Source organism: Lepidochelys olivacea (assembly GCF_965140295.1).
Source record: "Lepidochelys olivacea isolate rLepOli2 genome assembly, chromosome: 5".
NCBI lineage: Eukaryota > Metazoa > Chordata > Testudines > Cheloniidae > Lepidochelys > Lepidochelys olivacea.
In genome coordinates this window covers 90,789,362-90,804,022 of record NC_140415.1, presented here as the reverse complement: position 1 = coordinate 90,804,022, position 14,661 = coordinate 90,789,362, and the positions used below count along the sequence as shown (strand labels likewise).

General features: G+C 42.9%; 1 long non-coding RNA gene across 1 annotated transcript in view; it reads right to left on the bottom strand.

Moving 5' to 3' along the window:
* LOC311521216 overlaps positions 1 to 14,451 on the bottom strand; it is an 83,161-nt gene extending 68,710 nt beyond the window's left edge. The window contains exon 1 of the long non-coding RNA XR_014711824.1: positions 14,349 to 14,451. This is a non-coding gene — a long non-coding RNA (uncharacterized lncRNA). The remainder of the gene's footprint in view (positions 1 to 14,348) is intronic.
* Between the last annotated feature and the right edge of the window lie 210 nt (positions 14,452 to 14,661).

Genomic DNA, 14,661 nt, shown 5'->3' with positions numbered 1-14,661 from the left:
CTTGAAATCTTAGATTTGAAGTTGCACAAGAAAAACACACACAAAACAAGACAGTGGCCATTAATGGCTGCATTTGCAGAGTGCTCCACAAATGTTAACTAAATAGTCCTTTTAACACCTCTCTAAAATAGCTGCCCAAGGCTACAGAGGGAATTCATTTCTGAAGGTGGATTAGAAATCAAAAGTTCTTGTATTCCAGGCTTGTGTTCAGACCCATAGGCCACACCTTTCCCTACAGCTAAATGATGCTGTATTTTAGGCCAGGAATATTAAGGGTTATTTCTCAAAGTGGGTTTGAGATGGACAAAAAAACAAACTTCAATCAGATTAATTAAGAATAACATTTGAGTCTTTATTTTATATGCATATTTGGAACAGACAGCTTTACCCAACATGGAAGCTAGAAGCACTGTTTTATGTATTAGCTTAGTTGCCATTTCAGTACATCAGTCAATAACCACCTATGCTTCAATAACTATGGCCTTGATTATTCATTTTCCCTTTGTCATAAAATAAAACCCTCTGTCTCACTTGAGGACATTCTCTCCTATGCATGGACCTACCAAATTCATCCTTAAACTTTCCTTCAGATTTTGTTTAAGATGCTATTTGTCTTACACTCTACCAGCTAGTATTACAAAATAAACTTTAAGCCAAAGGACAATACTCAAGTTTTCAGTGGTTTTAGTGCTTTACTGGTAACCTTGATGATTTAAGATTTGACTGATTTTGATTTAGAACATATATTCTGCAGGGCTATGAAATGCCAGCCAAATCTAAGCAGTATGAATGGTATTTAATTGGCAAAGAATTCACTACTGACAAACGCACAACACACTGGGTATATTGTAATTGTACCAGCTGGGAGACCAAACAGCGCAAGGAAATAAGCACAAACAGGTGTTAATGTTAGTCCCTTAAGGGTCATTAATGAAGTATAGCAACTGACAAACACTGAAAGAACCCACACACAAATCCTGGCAATGAGGTGGTGAGAGTCCAGTGACCAGAAGAACATATTTATTTACACTACACAAAACTCTATGCTACACAAAACTCTACACAACCCTGCTGCTGATTGCATCTTCCTCTGCATTCATTCTTCACTATAACGAGCCCTTCACCCTAACTGCCCTTCAGAGCACTTCTCCTGCTCTTGTCTTAGTCTCTTTTCCTATGCCACTCTTCATGCACTGAACTCCCTACCAGTATGCCAGGCATACATTCTCAAAACCCAATTCTTCTACAAAGCCTATCAGTTTTAACCAAGAATTGTTTCCCCATATATTCTTCTAAAAAGAAATCCTGCATCAATGTGGGATGAGTCTATAGTCAGGTTACCCAGTGCATTATGGGTGAGAATGATATCTGTTTGTTTAGCCTCTAAGCTCCTTGGGGCAGGATCCACTTCTCCCTATGCCAAGAGTAAATGACATTGACCTGGACAAGTGTATGATCAGAAGATCTCTTAAATCAGTGTATCCCTCATCCTCCACTAGCAGGTGCCTATGGAGCTCCCTTTGAAACTCAAACCTGCTTCCCCTGTCCCAGAAGGAAACTTTGCAGAAAGGCTGGTGATAGCAGTACCACCTGCCTTTTCATGTGGTTAACCCTCCATCCCCCACCTCCACGCCCAGAGCACAGAGGGTCCAGGCAGACACAGAGAGGTGCAGTATACACTGCCCTGCAGTATCAAAGCTGAATCTAGCCTGACACGTAACAAGTCAAGTTCTCTTTATCTGATGAGTGCTGAACATAATCTAGATTGCTTGTTTCTTGACAGAAGGTCACTGAACATGTAGACTCCGTTACAATAGAAATGTGTTGATATTTAATCAGCTAATGTACTCCAAGAGAAAATAACGAATTGTGACAAATCGTTAAACTACAGTATTTACTTGACTGATTTCTGCCCCTGTCCTTCCCAGGAAGGTTTGTCTTGGCGGGCAGTCTAAAACTCCCTGGGATCCTGTTTTCAAAAGAAAAGTACCTATCACACTCATGTGCCACAGTGACAGGGACCTCAGAGAAACCTGAGAGAGAAAGAGAGACCCTGGGGTCCTTTTCCCCCAGAAAGGGGATGCTGAGTTCTAAGTCATGCACCCCAGGGATGCAGACTCTCTCTAATTTAGGCCATTGTATGAATAACAGAAATGGCACAAATATAAATGTAGCAGTTCACTAATCACAAAATCTAATTGCTGAATGGGTTCAAAGATACTCTGAGAATTAGGGATTGGAAGGTAAGAGCATTTTTAAAAGGCCAGAATAAGGTCCTTTTCCAGTGCTGCGTGCCTTAGTTAAAATCCTGCACTTAATGTAATCCATGACATTTGGCCTAAGGGTGACCCTAATAATAATAATAATGAATCATTAATAATTAATTACCATTTCCATAGAACACTCCATCCTGTTCATCACTTTTTACTTTGCACATTTACACACAGCACTCCTCATCTCCACTGTGCAGGGCTCACCCCAGAATGTTTCAGAGCTTCACAGCAATGCCAAATTCCATTTGTAAAAGGCAAGCAGGAAAAGAAAAAAAGTTGGATATATTTGGCTATTTGACTTATTCTCTGAAGTTAATAGAGTGGTGCCAGCAGAGAAGTTGGTCCCATGTGTCTGTGTCTTGGTCAGTGCCAAGCTCCCTCTTGGCACTTAAACAACAGCCATATACTTTTTTGCACTTGGAATCGTATAAGTAATTAACTTACAGCAAAATCTTTGCAGTTCACTTTTAAGTACCTCAAGTAAACCAGAACTGAAAGAAAAATATACAAGCAATCAAAGAAAAATCACAGGCAGGAACTGTATCTTAACCCCGAGCAGGAAGCTCTGAGGCCTGGTTGATTTATGCTACTGGGTGCATGTGATTTTTCTCCTGTTTGTATTTTTTCTTCATATGAGGCCTATGACCTATTCCATCCAAACACCTATGTTAAAAAGACACGGTTAAGATTGCAAAGTCCAGCACTCAAAGGCAAGGAAATGCAAGAATTAAGGCTTCCTGTGCACGTTCAGTTCAGCCCATTTGTGCATAGGCATTATGACACCATCTTTCATTACACAATCACAGACTATTTTTGCCACAAACTGAGAAAACAGAAATTCAGTCATGTGGAACCATATTGACCCCCCCAACCTGGCTCATCACCAGGGTTCAGACTTTCAGATCCACAGCACGGACCTCTGCCACTTGAACTAAATGAATAACTGGTAGCAGTAGTAGGTTGTGAACTTCTATATGGACCAGCCACTAGAGGGGGGTGAAAGACACACTTTGCCAATAGGGTTCACAGCTATTTGCTGACCGCAGAGGAATGTAGAGACTCAAGACTTCTAAGTTCAACTCCAGTTTCTGGAGAGGCATGTACTGTAATGGTTATAGTTCATTCTGCCCCTGTGCCCACAGCCTGTCTTTGTCCCCGCTCTGTTCTATCCACACACCACTCCCTTTCCTCATATCTATCTTCAACCTCCTAGCTCTGCATTCTCCCCCTCTGCTCCTATCCTACCTAGTCCTCTGCTTCTGTCCCCCTCCTGCTTTGCTTTTCCCTGCTCTCTGGCTCCTGCAACACCCTCTCCCACCCCCTCCATGGCTCATGCCTTTGCTCCTCCTCTCTGGTGTTTGTCCCCTTCACCCCTCTGCATTCCATAGAATCATAGAATATCAGGGTTGGAAGGGACCCCAGAAGGTCATCTAGTCCAACCCCCTGCTCGAAGCAGGACCAATTCCCAGTTAAATCATCCCAGCCAGGGCTTTGTCAAGCCTGACCTTAAAAACCTCTAAGGAAGGAGATTCTACCACCTCCCTAGGTAACGCATTCCAGTGTTTCACCACCCTCTTAGTGAAAAAGTTTTTCCTAATATCCAATCTAAACCTCCCCCACTGCAACTTGAGACCATTACTCCTTGTTTTGTCATCTGCTACCATTGAGAACAGTTTAGAGCCATCCTCTTTGGAACCCCCTTTCAGGTAGCTGAAAGCAGCTATCAAATCCCCCCTCATTCTTCTCTTCTGCAGACTAAACAATCCCAGCTCCCTCAGCCTCTCCTCATAAGTCATGTGTTCCAGACCTCTAATCATTTTTGTTGCCCCTCGCTGGACTCTCTCCAATTTATCCACATCCTTCTTCTAGTGTGGGGCCCAAAACTGGACACAGTACTCCAGATGAGGCCTCACCAATGTCGAATAGAGGGGAACGATCACGTCCCTCGATCTGCTCGCTATGCCCCTACTTATACATCCCAAAATGCCATTGGCCTTCTTGGCAACAAGGGCACACTGTTGACTCATATCCAGCTTCTCGTCCACTGTCACCCCTAGGTCCTTTTCCGCAGAACTGCTGCCTAGCCATTCGGCCCCTAGTCTGTAGCGGTGCATTGGATTCTTCCGTCCTAAGTGCAGGACCCTGCACTTATCCTTATTGAACCTCATCAGATTTCTTTTGGCCCAATCCTCCAATTTGTCTAGGTCCTTCTGTATCCTATCCCTCCCCTCCAGTGTATCTACCACTCCTCCCAGTTTAGTATCATCCGCAAATTTGCTGAGAGTGCAATCTACACCATCCTCCAGATCATTTATGAAGATATTGAACAAAACCGGCCCCAGGACCGACCCCTGGGGCACTCCACTTGACACCGGCTGCCAACTAGACATGGAGCCATTGATCACTACCCGTTGAGCCCGACAATCTAGCCAGCTTTCTACCCACCTTATAGTGCATTCATCCAGCCCATACTTCCTTAACTTGCTGACAAGAATACTGTGGGAGACCGTGTCAAAAGCTTTGCTAAAGTCAAGAAACAATACATCCACTGCTTTCCCTTCATCCACTGAACCAGTAATCTCATCATAAAAGGCGATTAGATTAGTCAGGCATGACCTTCCCTTGGTGAATCCATGCTGGCTGTTCCTGATCACTTTCCTCTCATGCAAGTGCTTCAGGATTGATTCTTTGAGGACCTGCTCCATGATTTTTCCAGGGACTGAGGTGAGGCTGACTGGCCTGTAGTTCCCAGGATCCTCCTTCTTCCCTTTTTTAAAGATTGGCACTACATTAGCCTTTTTCCAGTCATCCGGGACTTCCCCCGTTCGCCACGAGTTTTCAAAGATAATGGCCAATGGCTCTGCAATCACAGCTGCCAATTCCTTCAGCACTCTCGGATGCAACTCGTCCGGCCCCATGGACTTGTGCACGTCCAGCTTTTCTAAATAGTCCCTAACCACCTCTATCTCCACAGAGGGCTGGCCATCTCTTCCCCATTTTGTGATGCCCAGCGCAGCAGTCTGGGAGCTGACCTTGTTAGTGAAGACAGAGGCAAAAAAAGCATTGAGTACATTAGCTTTTTCCACATCCTCTGTCACTAGGTTGCCTCCCTCATTCAGTAAGGGGCCCACACTTTCCTTGGCTTTCTTCTTGTTGCCAACATACCTGAAGAAACCCGTCTTGTTACTCTTGACATCTCTTGCTAGCTGCAGCTCCAGGTGCGATTTGGCCCTCCTGATATCATTCCTACATGCCCGAGCAATATTTTTATACTCTTCCCTGGTCATATGTCCCACCTTCCACTTCTTGTAAGCTTCTTTTTTATGTTTAAGATCCGCTAGGATTTCACCATTAAGCCAAGCTGGTCGCCTGCCATATTTACTATTCTTTCGACTCATTCCAGTGACACTGCTCCTCCTCCTCCAGGCTGCCTGCCCTCTAGCAGAAGGAGCACTGAGAGACAGTCTCCCAGCTCTCAGTTCTGGTGCTTTGCACAACAGTGGCCCAAGACCAACAGGAGCAATTGCAAAGAAAATTCTGCTTAGCCTCTGCCTTCCAGGGATGGAGCATTCTCAATTGCTGTGGGGGATTGGTGCATGTGTAGTCCAGTCAACACAGAAAAGCCATTAGGACTAGACAATGCTCAGTACAGACAGGCTCTTCGAAGAATTTAGCTGCCAAACTCTAAGTCAATATTCAAATTGAGATATCTCAGAGTCTTATAACTTAGCTAAATTTTGGGAAATTTTCATGGGGTCAGGAAAACCACATCCCTGACACCAGGGCAATTGTCTTTCCAGATTATAAACCCTTGAGTCCAAGCATGCAGACATTATATCTTCTCATCAAAATGGTAGTAAGAATGTTTGTAACATGGTTAAAAAAACCTTATTTTCCCTAAATTCATTCTCAGAAATGGCACAACCAGCTCCACCACTTTGTACATTCACTTCCGTTTATATTTTATAGTGTTATATTTCAGTTTGTTAACCATTATAAACCTAAGAGTGTTAGAAGAGCAATGGTTGGAATACTAAGATTCAGGAGTCTCATGAAATTACATATAGGATTGATCATACCAGCTGAAACCTCTATTCCATCCTGTCTGGAATCCTGCCTTACATGTTCATGATCGAGATTTGATCACTGTATTTTAGAATGCTCCAGTAACCCATGTTTGGGAAGATGAAAATTTTTTCTTCATCTTGGCATGTCACTCAAAGAACCAGAGTTGACTAATCAGAGAGAGTTCAGAGAAGAGCAACTGAAGCCAGAAGGGACTGACTTATTAGGAAAGTTTAAAAAAGCTTGACTTTTGCAACCGTAGCTGGCTAAGTAATGTTCAAGGGTATGATAACAGTCAACAAATCTATGACTGAAGAGGAACTAATCAGGCTCTATAAAGAGTCCTTGAAGTGAGCGTAAATGTAACTTGTAAAATGGGCTCAGTGTAAATGAGAATCCATCCCTTTAAAACTGGACTACACATTTAAAACTGGGCAAAATTGAGAAGCTGTTTTTCACAGGGTAATTATGAAAGGGGGTTTTTTTCCTTCTCTGATCCACACCACAAACGTCACCATTGCATTTGGCAATCCCTTGTTGGCAGCATCAGCAGGAAGGTCAAGGATTTCTGGGCACAGAAACTGAACTACTTTTTTGTCCCTAAAGCGTTAGGCTTGAAGTACTGCATAAGACAAGACAGCGTGGGGCTGGGGAAGCTTGACCTGCTATTGCCCGTGCTGTTCATGCTCAGTGGCCAAAGAGAGGCCATCAGTCTCCAGGAAAACACTAAAATTTATGTAAAAACAGCAACACCAAAACAACCAGTTCAGTTGACAAACCTATCTTGATACACAGAAAACCAAGCACAGATACATAAACACACAACCACAAATGAGCCCTTATTGTTCAGAGGCACTGAGTGGTTACAAAAGAAGCTTGTGTTAAATGGTTTTGGTTTTGTTTTTTTTAAAGTGGTGTCCTTAGTCACAATGCCACCTGGACAATAGTTCAGCTAAGTTAAACAGACTGAAGAAACATCTGCATCCTACTGTGACACACCCAGAATATGCTAGTAGCACCACTCTGTGGATCTATGGAGCGTGATTGCTTTGCAATATTAGCCCGCTCGGCAGCAAAGAGAACTCAGTAAAGGGCTGCTTGCCCAAGTCCAGATCAACGGTGCTGAAGTTAAAGGAAGGATGTGAATAAGCAACCATACTTCACATTATTAAATCAGAGGAAATGGGTTGCATCCAATTCTCAGTTATGTTAGTGTAAATCCAGAGACACCTGAAGTTAATGGAGTACCCCAGATTTACACCAGTATAACTGAGACTATAATTTGGGTCACTCCGTTCACATGTGTGGGCTATTTGCCACTTAGTGCATGTACATAATTCACACAAAGGTCTGAAGAAAAACACGGAATTTCAAATGCTTGTTTCAAACCTTTATTGAACTTCTTGTGTCTGCAAAACAGGACTAGAAAGAACAGGCTTTCTACCAAGATTTTCTGTGTCTGGTTAGGCCAGAAATCAGGGCTTAAAGTTGGATATGAAACTGTGGGAAGTGAGCAGCTTTAAAGTCTTCCCTGCTGATTGACTGTTGCTCAGGTAGGACGCTTCTTCCTGGCAGCCAGCTGACTGGACTGAGTTTTGATTGGGGGCTTCAGTACTTAGCCTGCAGGAACTCTGTGTGATGTGAACAGCAAGTCCTGCTTCCCACTCTCCTACTACCTTAAGTCCAAGTGGCAATTCCACATGAAAGGAGTGTGGTGTTGTGTACTGCCATACTTTGCGGATACCCACAGAAGGACTAGGCCACCTTGACTGTGTATCTTAACAATAAGGAATGTCAGTAGCATAAGTTTGTATCCCTGCAGGGGAAAAAAACTGAATAAAATGTGTGTCATTTGTTTATAAAAAAGGCTAGTTCCAAATCTGGGGCTCAGTTGTGCCTCTTAGGCCCACAGCTGCACATGGGGCAGTGTAAAGCAATATGTCTTTAGGGGGAAACACTGTGAGATATCTTGCCTCAGGCGGTCCCAGGCACACAGGAGCAGCATACCTGCTGCTACACCTCTTTGGGTGGTGTTGCTATGTCCCCGCTACAAGGCCAGTCAACATAGGGGAGTGATGGAGCAATGGCCCCATCCGCTTCCCCTTTTACAGATACTGTGCATCCCTTGTTGGGATGGAGCTAACAGAGAGCATTCTGTTCAATCCCCTGAATAGGCTGCTCTTCCTGGTCCTTATGTGTATTGTGAAAAGGTAGGGAAGGTGCCCTATGCTATTCCCTCTCAGTCCTCACTGGCAGACAAAGACTAGGTAGAATCTAGCCCTGAATCGGGGGAGTCACCGTGTGAGTGTGACACTCTCTTCCTCCTTCCAAGAAAGAGATGACTTCAGAGCTCTCCTCCCGCCACCTCGTCCTGACACAATCTACAGGAAGAGAGAGAATTATTGTGCAGCTGGTTATCAGAGGGCAGAGAGCAGCTTGGACCAACATCCTCCCCAGTGTTGTCACAGAAAGGCCAGCTAATACCTGCATTTGAGAAGACACCAATAGGGAATAGAGGGCAGGTAATACTCACAAAGTGAGAGAAGAGGAACATTAGGAAGAGGAAATAGAGAATGTACAAGGAGAGCAACAATGGTGTTCGGGGGCACTTGCCATAGCCAGATGTCCCTGAAAACCAGAAACATCTCCATTTTCAAAACTTCCCCAGCATCCAGTCTTTTAGACAAAGATCATTGTTCTGATTTTTAGTAATATACAGCAGGCTCTTTTGTAAACCCACACTGGCCAGCTGAGCAGGTAAAACTGACAATAGGCTGGTTGAGCACAAAGACCACAACTCATTGGACAAGGCAGAGAACATGCAAAGAAAGGGAGCTAAGAGGGAGACAGCACTTGGGCATGGGGAGAAGAAAGGAGAGGGAACAACATGGGGAGGGAGAGCTGAGAACAGACAAAAGGAGCTGAGACCAATAAAACCAGAGGAGAGATTAGGGGAGAGAGATACAGAGAAAAGAAAAACAGAAACAAATAGCAATTTAGTTTGGGAAACAGACATATTGAGATGACAGATGGTCTTAAGATTAAGGCACAGCGTGGGAATCAAGAGACCTATGTTCAATTCCCATATCTTCCACAGACTTCCTGTGTGACCTTGGGCAAGTCACTTTATCTCTCTATGCCTCAAGGGGGATATTTCCTTTCTCCCATCCTGTGTCTGTCTTGCCTATTTTGACTGTAAGTTCTTTGGGGCAGGGTTTATCTCTTACTATGCATAATACAATGCCTAGCACATTGGGCCTTTAGGTCCTAGTATGAGACAACTAATACTAATAGAACCTCTTCCTAAAAATTGTTGAGGCCCCTTAATTTGAAACCTCATCTGAGAGGAAATTTATACACATCCACTGAGACAAAAATGGAGCTATTGCCGTGGAAATACCATGAGAACATTCGATAATATTTTGGCTCTTTAGCTTTCACTTCCAAGAAGATCAGAGGTGTGAGAAAATGGCAGGGGAAGTGAGGAGGTAACCAAAAAAAGCTGGTTCTCGATTCATTCAAATTCTGGGTGAAGGTTCAGGTCATTTCCTATTTTATCCCAACTAGTTCCCATCCCATTCATCATCAATCAAATGTACATGATTCAGCCTGTCCTATAAGCCCATCTTCTGAGCAAAGCAATATGCAAGGTTTGATAGCCAAAAAAATCCCTGCTTTGGACGTGAATCAGCTTCTTTGTTGTGGAAGAACTATACATTGTTTCAGAGTAGCAGCCGTGTTAGTCTGTATCTGCAAAAAGAAAAGGAGTACTTGTGGCACCTTAGAGACTAACAAATTTACTTGAGCATAAGCTTTCGTGAGCTACAGCTCACTTCATCGGATGCATCTCCCCACTGTATTTTCCACTGCATGCATCCTATCAAGTGAGCTGTAGCTCATGAAAGCTTATGCTCAAATAAATTTGTTAGTCTCTAAGGTGCCACAAGTACTCCTTTTCTTTTTATATATAGCTTGGAGAGCTTTCACCAAGGTTCCTATTTGATCTAATTCTTACACAAATAATATATTCAGTATGAGTGGGCAAATTTTGCCAACCTTCTTTTTGCACACAACCAAAAAGGAAAACAAAAGCAATGGAAAATAAACCTCTTTGGAAAGATATGAAATACAGTATAATTACAAAAGAACTCAAAAATACCACCTTTTTTCCATCAGGAAGGTTGGGATGTTTAATGAATGTATTGATCAATTTAAGTTCTAATAATGTACCTGAAACAAATTATTAATAAAACAAAGAAACTGGTTACAAATGTTGCTTAAGTTTCACAATTCCTCGCTGCCCAGGGCCTGATCCAAAGCGCAGTGAAATCAATAGATGTCACTGACTTGAGTGAGCTCTGGACCAGGTCCAGGTTTATGACTAGCACTTGCCCCACTGCCTATTTATTTAGTTTTGCATTCAGCTAAATTGTAAAGCTTATCCTGATGCTGTTGGGTTGTGGAATGAAAGGAAAACCACAGAGTGTCATGTCCTAACTAGATTAGATTGGACCTCTCTTGGCTTGGACAGGATGCATTACTGATCAGAGGAACTTTATATCCCTGACTGAGATGCATGTGAAACTAGAATCTATAATTTGGTTGTGGTTGAGGGGAAGATAATGTTAGAACATAATAGAACAAAGATCACCGTGCAGGCAGTTATCACAGTGACGGGGCTAGGTCAATTAAATACATATTAGTGGCACCTGGTACAATTTGATTTACATTTCAGCAAGATAATGGCCTTTCAATCATACTTACTTTAGTAATAAAAATGCCTATCACAAATCTTTGAGGCTCTAAAAGTGTTTCTGGCATCAGGGCCATCCCTAGCTATTCTAGGGCCCTACGCAGCCCCCCCCCCTGTGGGGGGGGAGTGTGGGGCCCTACACAGAGTGTGGGACCCTAGGCGTCCACGGAGGGTGGGGAGGAGCTGGCTTGGGGGGTAGGGAGGAACTGCCCCCTAGCACTCACCAGCGGCGCAGCGGGGGCCAAGTCGCTGCACATCCCGCAGCCAGTGAGTGCAGGCCCAGCCCTGCTGCAGTCCTCAGAGGAGTGGGGGTGGGGCTGGGGCAGAGCAGGGGCGGAAAGAGGCAGGGCTGGGGCGGAGCAGGGGCAGGGGGCATGGGGAAGAGGCGGATCAGGGGTTGGAGCAGCATGCAGCTGCGCAGGGCACCAGGAAATGTGGTGCCCCAAATTTCCTGGTGCCCTACGCAGCTGCATACTTTGCATATGGGTAGGGAGGGCTCTGTCTGGCATTGTGTGGAACCCATGATTGCTACAACAGGAGGCTCTATGGGCTAATGGTTTAGAGCAGAGGATTTCTGGGCTCAAATCCCAGCTGTGTCACTGGTTCACTGTGTTACCTTGTGTAAATCAAAATGTCCTTATCAAAGTTTTAGATTTTATGCTGCCGTGGCAGGAGTTGTCCTTATCCATTTGTCTTATACAATGCCGAACATCTTGGTGCAAAATATTAATTAATTAAGCAATAACAAATATAAAACTGAATATAAAGCAGGACCTTTCTAAAAATCAGGTGCTGCATTTGAGTTGGTTAAATATAATAATAATAATAATAATAAATTAATAAACATTTTGCATTTGTGATTATATAACTCCTTTCATACCAAAGGATCCCAAACTATGGGCCTAATCCTGCAGCACTTATTCCTTGTGTAGTCTTTATCCATGTAAGTGGTCTCAGTGACTTCAACGGGGCTAGTCTTATGGTAGATCGAGATCTACCTGGTAAGTGAAGACTATAGATTTTGTACCCTCATACCCACGGCTTTACCACTGAAACACACCTGCCTCTGGGGTAAAAGCAATAGTTAAATGGACTACTGGTACAAAGCACACTGACAGTCCAGAGAGGCGAAAATGTGGCAAGACATTGGAACGACCATTTCCAAAAAATGTCATACAATCATTAGTGTCCATATTAAGCAGACAGGAGCTCATATATTAAGGTTTTATCCAATAAAAGCCCACACATTAAACTATGGAGTACTCAAAATATCTATCTAAATTATATGAATGAAGGATTAAACTGACTCTCCCGGGGTTTGAATCTGCAGTTCTAGGGAGTCCAGATATTGCAAATCAGATGCTTAGACAGCTAAGTGATGCCCTATGAAATACTGTAAAATACAGAAAAACTTCAGAAAGTGCTAGAGTGCACTAGTTGTACATAGGATCATATATACTATGCAACTAGGTTTGCAGTATTACTGCCAGCAACTCGATTACATTTAACTGGGGATAGAGAAGTATAACACTGCCATCTGGAGGTCCTTAGATGCGTGGCATTAAGTATTCCATGCGGTTTTGTAGCCATGGGGGTCCCACGATATTAGAGGGAGAAGGCGAGTGAGGTGATGTCAGGTATTCAGTCCAGATTCTACAGCCTTATCCTGATTGTATTATCATAATGCTTGCATCCAGTACAGGTATCTTAGTAAAATAAGGAACTAAGACCTAATTCTTCTTATTGAAATAGAATACTGAAGAATATTTATATGGTTAAGATTATGGTTTATTGTATAGAATCATAGGTCTTTTCTATACATACCTTCTATTAGGCCATCTAGTCTCCCTCTGCTAATGCAGGATTGTGCCCTACTGTACATGCTTTTACTATTTTGTCCAGACTGGTTTTAAATGTCACAAGTGATGGGGCTTCTAACACTGCCCTTGGGATGCTATTTCACAGCCTGATAGACCTCACTGTCAGAAATGTTTTTCTGTTAATCAGCTACAATATTCCCTTGTTTAATTACACCCTCTTAGTGCTAGTTAAAACTCTTAGTATGACTGAAAATAATTAGCACATAAGTACAGTCATACTGGATCAAACCATGGTCCATCTTGCTCAGTATCCTGTCTTGGACAGTGGTCCATACCAGAATTTCTGGGGGAGTGTTCAGAACAGGGCAATCAAGGAGTGATCCACCCCTGTCGTCCACTTCCAGCTTCTGGTAGTCAGAGTTTTAGGGTCTCCCCATGAATGGGGCTGCATTCCTGACCATCTTGGCATGTAGTCATTGATGGACCTATCTTCCATGAACTTATCCAGTTCTTTTTTGAACCCAGTTATACTTTTCGTCATCACAGCATCCCATGGCAACAAGTTCCACAGATTAGATGTGAATTGTGTGAAAAAGTACTACCTCTTGTTTATGTTAAACCTTCTATCTATTAATTTCATTGGCTGACCCCTGGTGTTTATATTGTGTGAAAGAGTAAACAACACTTCTCTATTCACTTTCTCTACACCATTCATGATTTTATAGACCTCAACCATATTCCCCTCTTAGTCGTCTCTTTTCCAGTCTGAACAGTCCCAGTCTTTTTAATCTCTCCTCATACGGAAACTGTTCCATACTTCTATTCATTTTTGTTGCCCTTCTCTGTACCTTTTTCATTTCTAATATATCCTTTTTGAGATGGGACAACCAGAATTGCATGCAGTATTCAAGGTGTGGGCATGCCATGGCTTTATGTAGTATCATTATGATATTTACTGTCTTATTATCTGTAACTTTCCTAATGGTTCCTAACATTCTGTTAGCTTTTTTGACTGCAGCTGCACATTGAGGGGATGTTTTCAGAGAACTATTCGCAATGACTCCAAGATCTCTTTCTTGAGTGGCAACAGCTACTTTAGACCCCGTCATTTTGTACGTATAGTTGGGATTATGTTTTCCAATGTGCATAACTTTGCATTTATCAACATTGAATTTCATCTGTCATTTTCTTGCCCAGTCATCCAGGTAGTTAGAAGCCTTTTTTAACTCTTTGCAGTCTGCTTTGCACTTAAGTATCTTGAGTAGTTTTGTATCATCTGCAAACTTTGCCACCTCACTGTTTACCCACATTTCCAGATCATTTATGAATTCAAAAGCCACTTGGTGATAATTACACCTAATGTACAAACATAATCATATACACCTATATTCTATACCCAATAGCAACACAGTTATAAGTACTGGCCAAAATACTCACAACAGCGTCAGGCCCGGGAGGTACCTTCCCATCACAGTGTGACTCCAGAGGGTTAAGGAAAAGGTCTAAGAAAGAACCCTGAGAAAACTTTGCTTTTTTTATACATTATAACAAGGAAGTGATGCCACTGCTGGTTATTGGACCTTGGCTCTAAAGCTAGGTGAGGAATTTTAGAGCTGAATCCTGACCCCTGGCTCGATTAAGACAAGATTCATGCCTGGGCCTCTTCCTTCTCAAGGTTTCCTTCTTATCTCATTTTGCTATATTTCTTTCTAATGACTGAACTATGCATTTCTTTATAATAAACTAAACA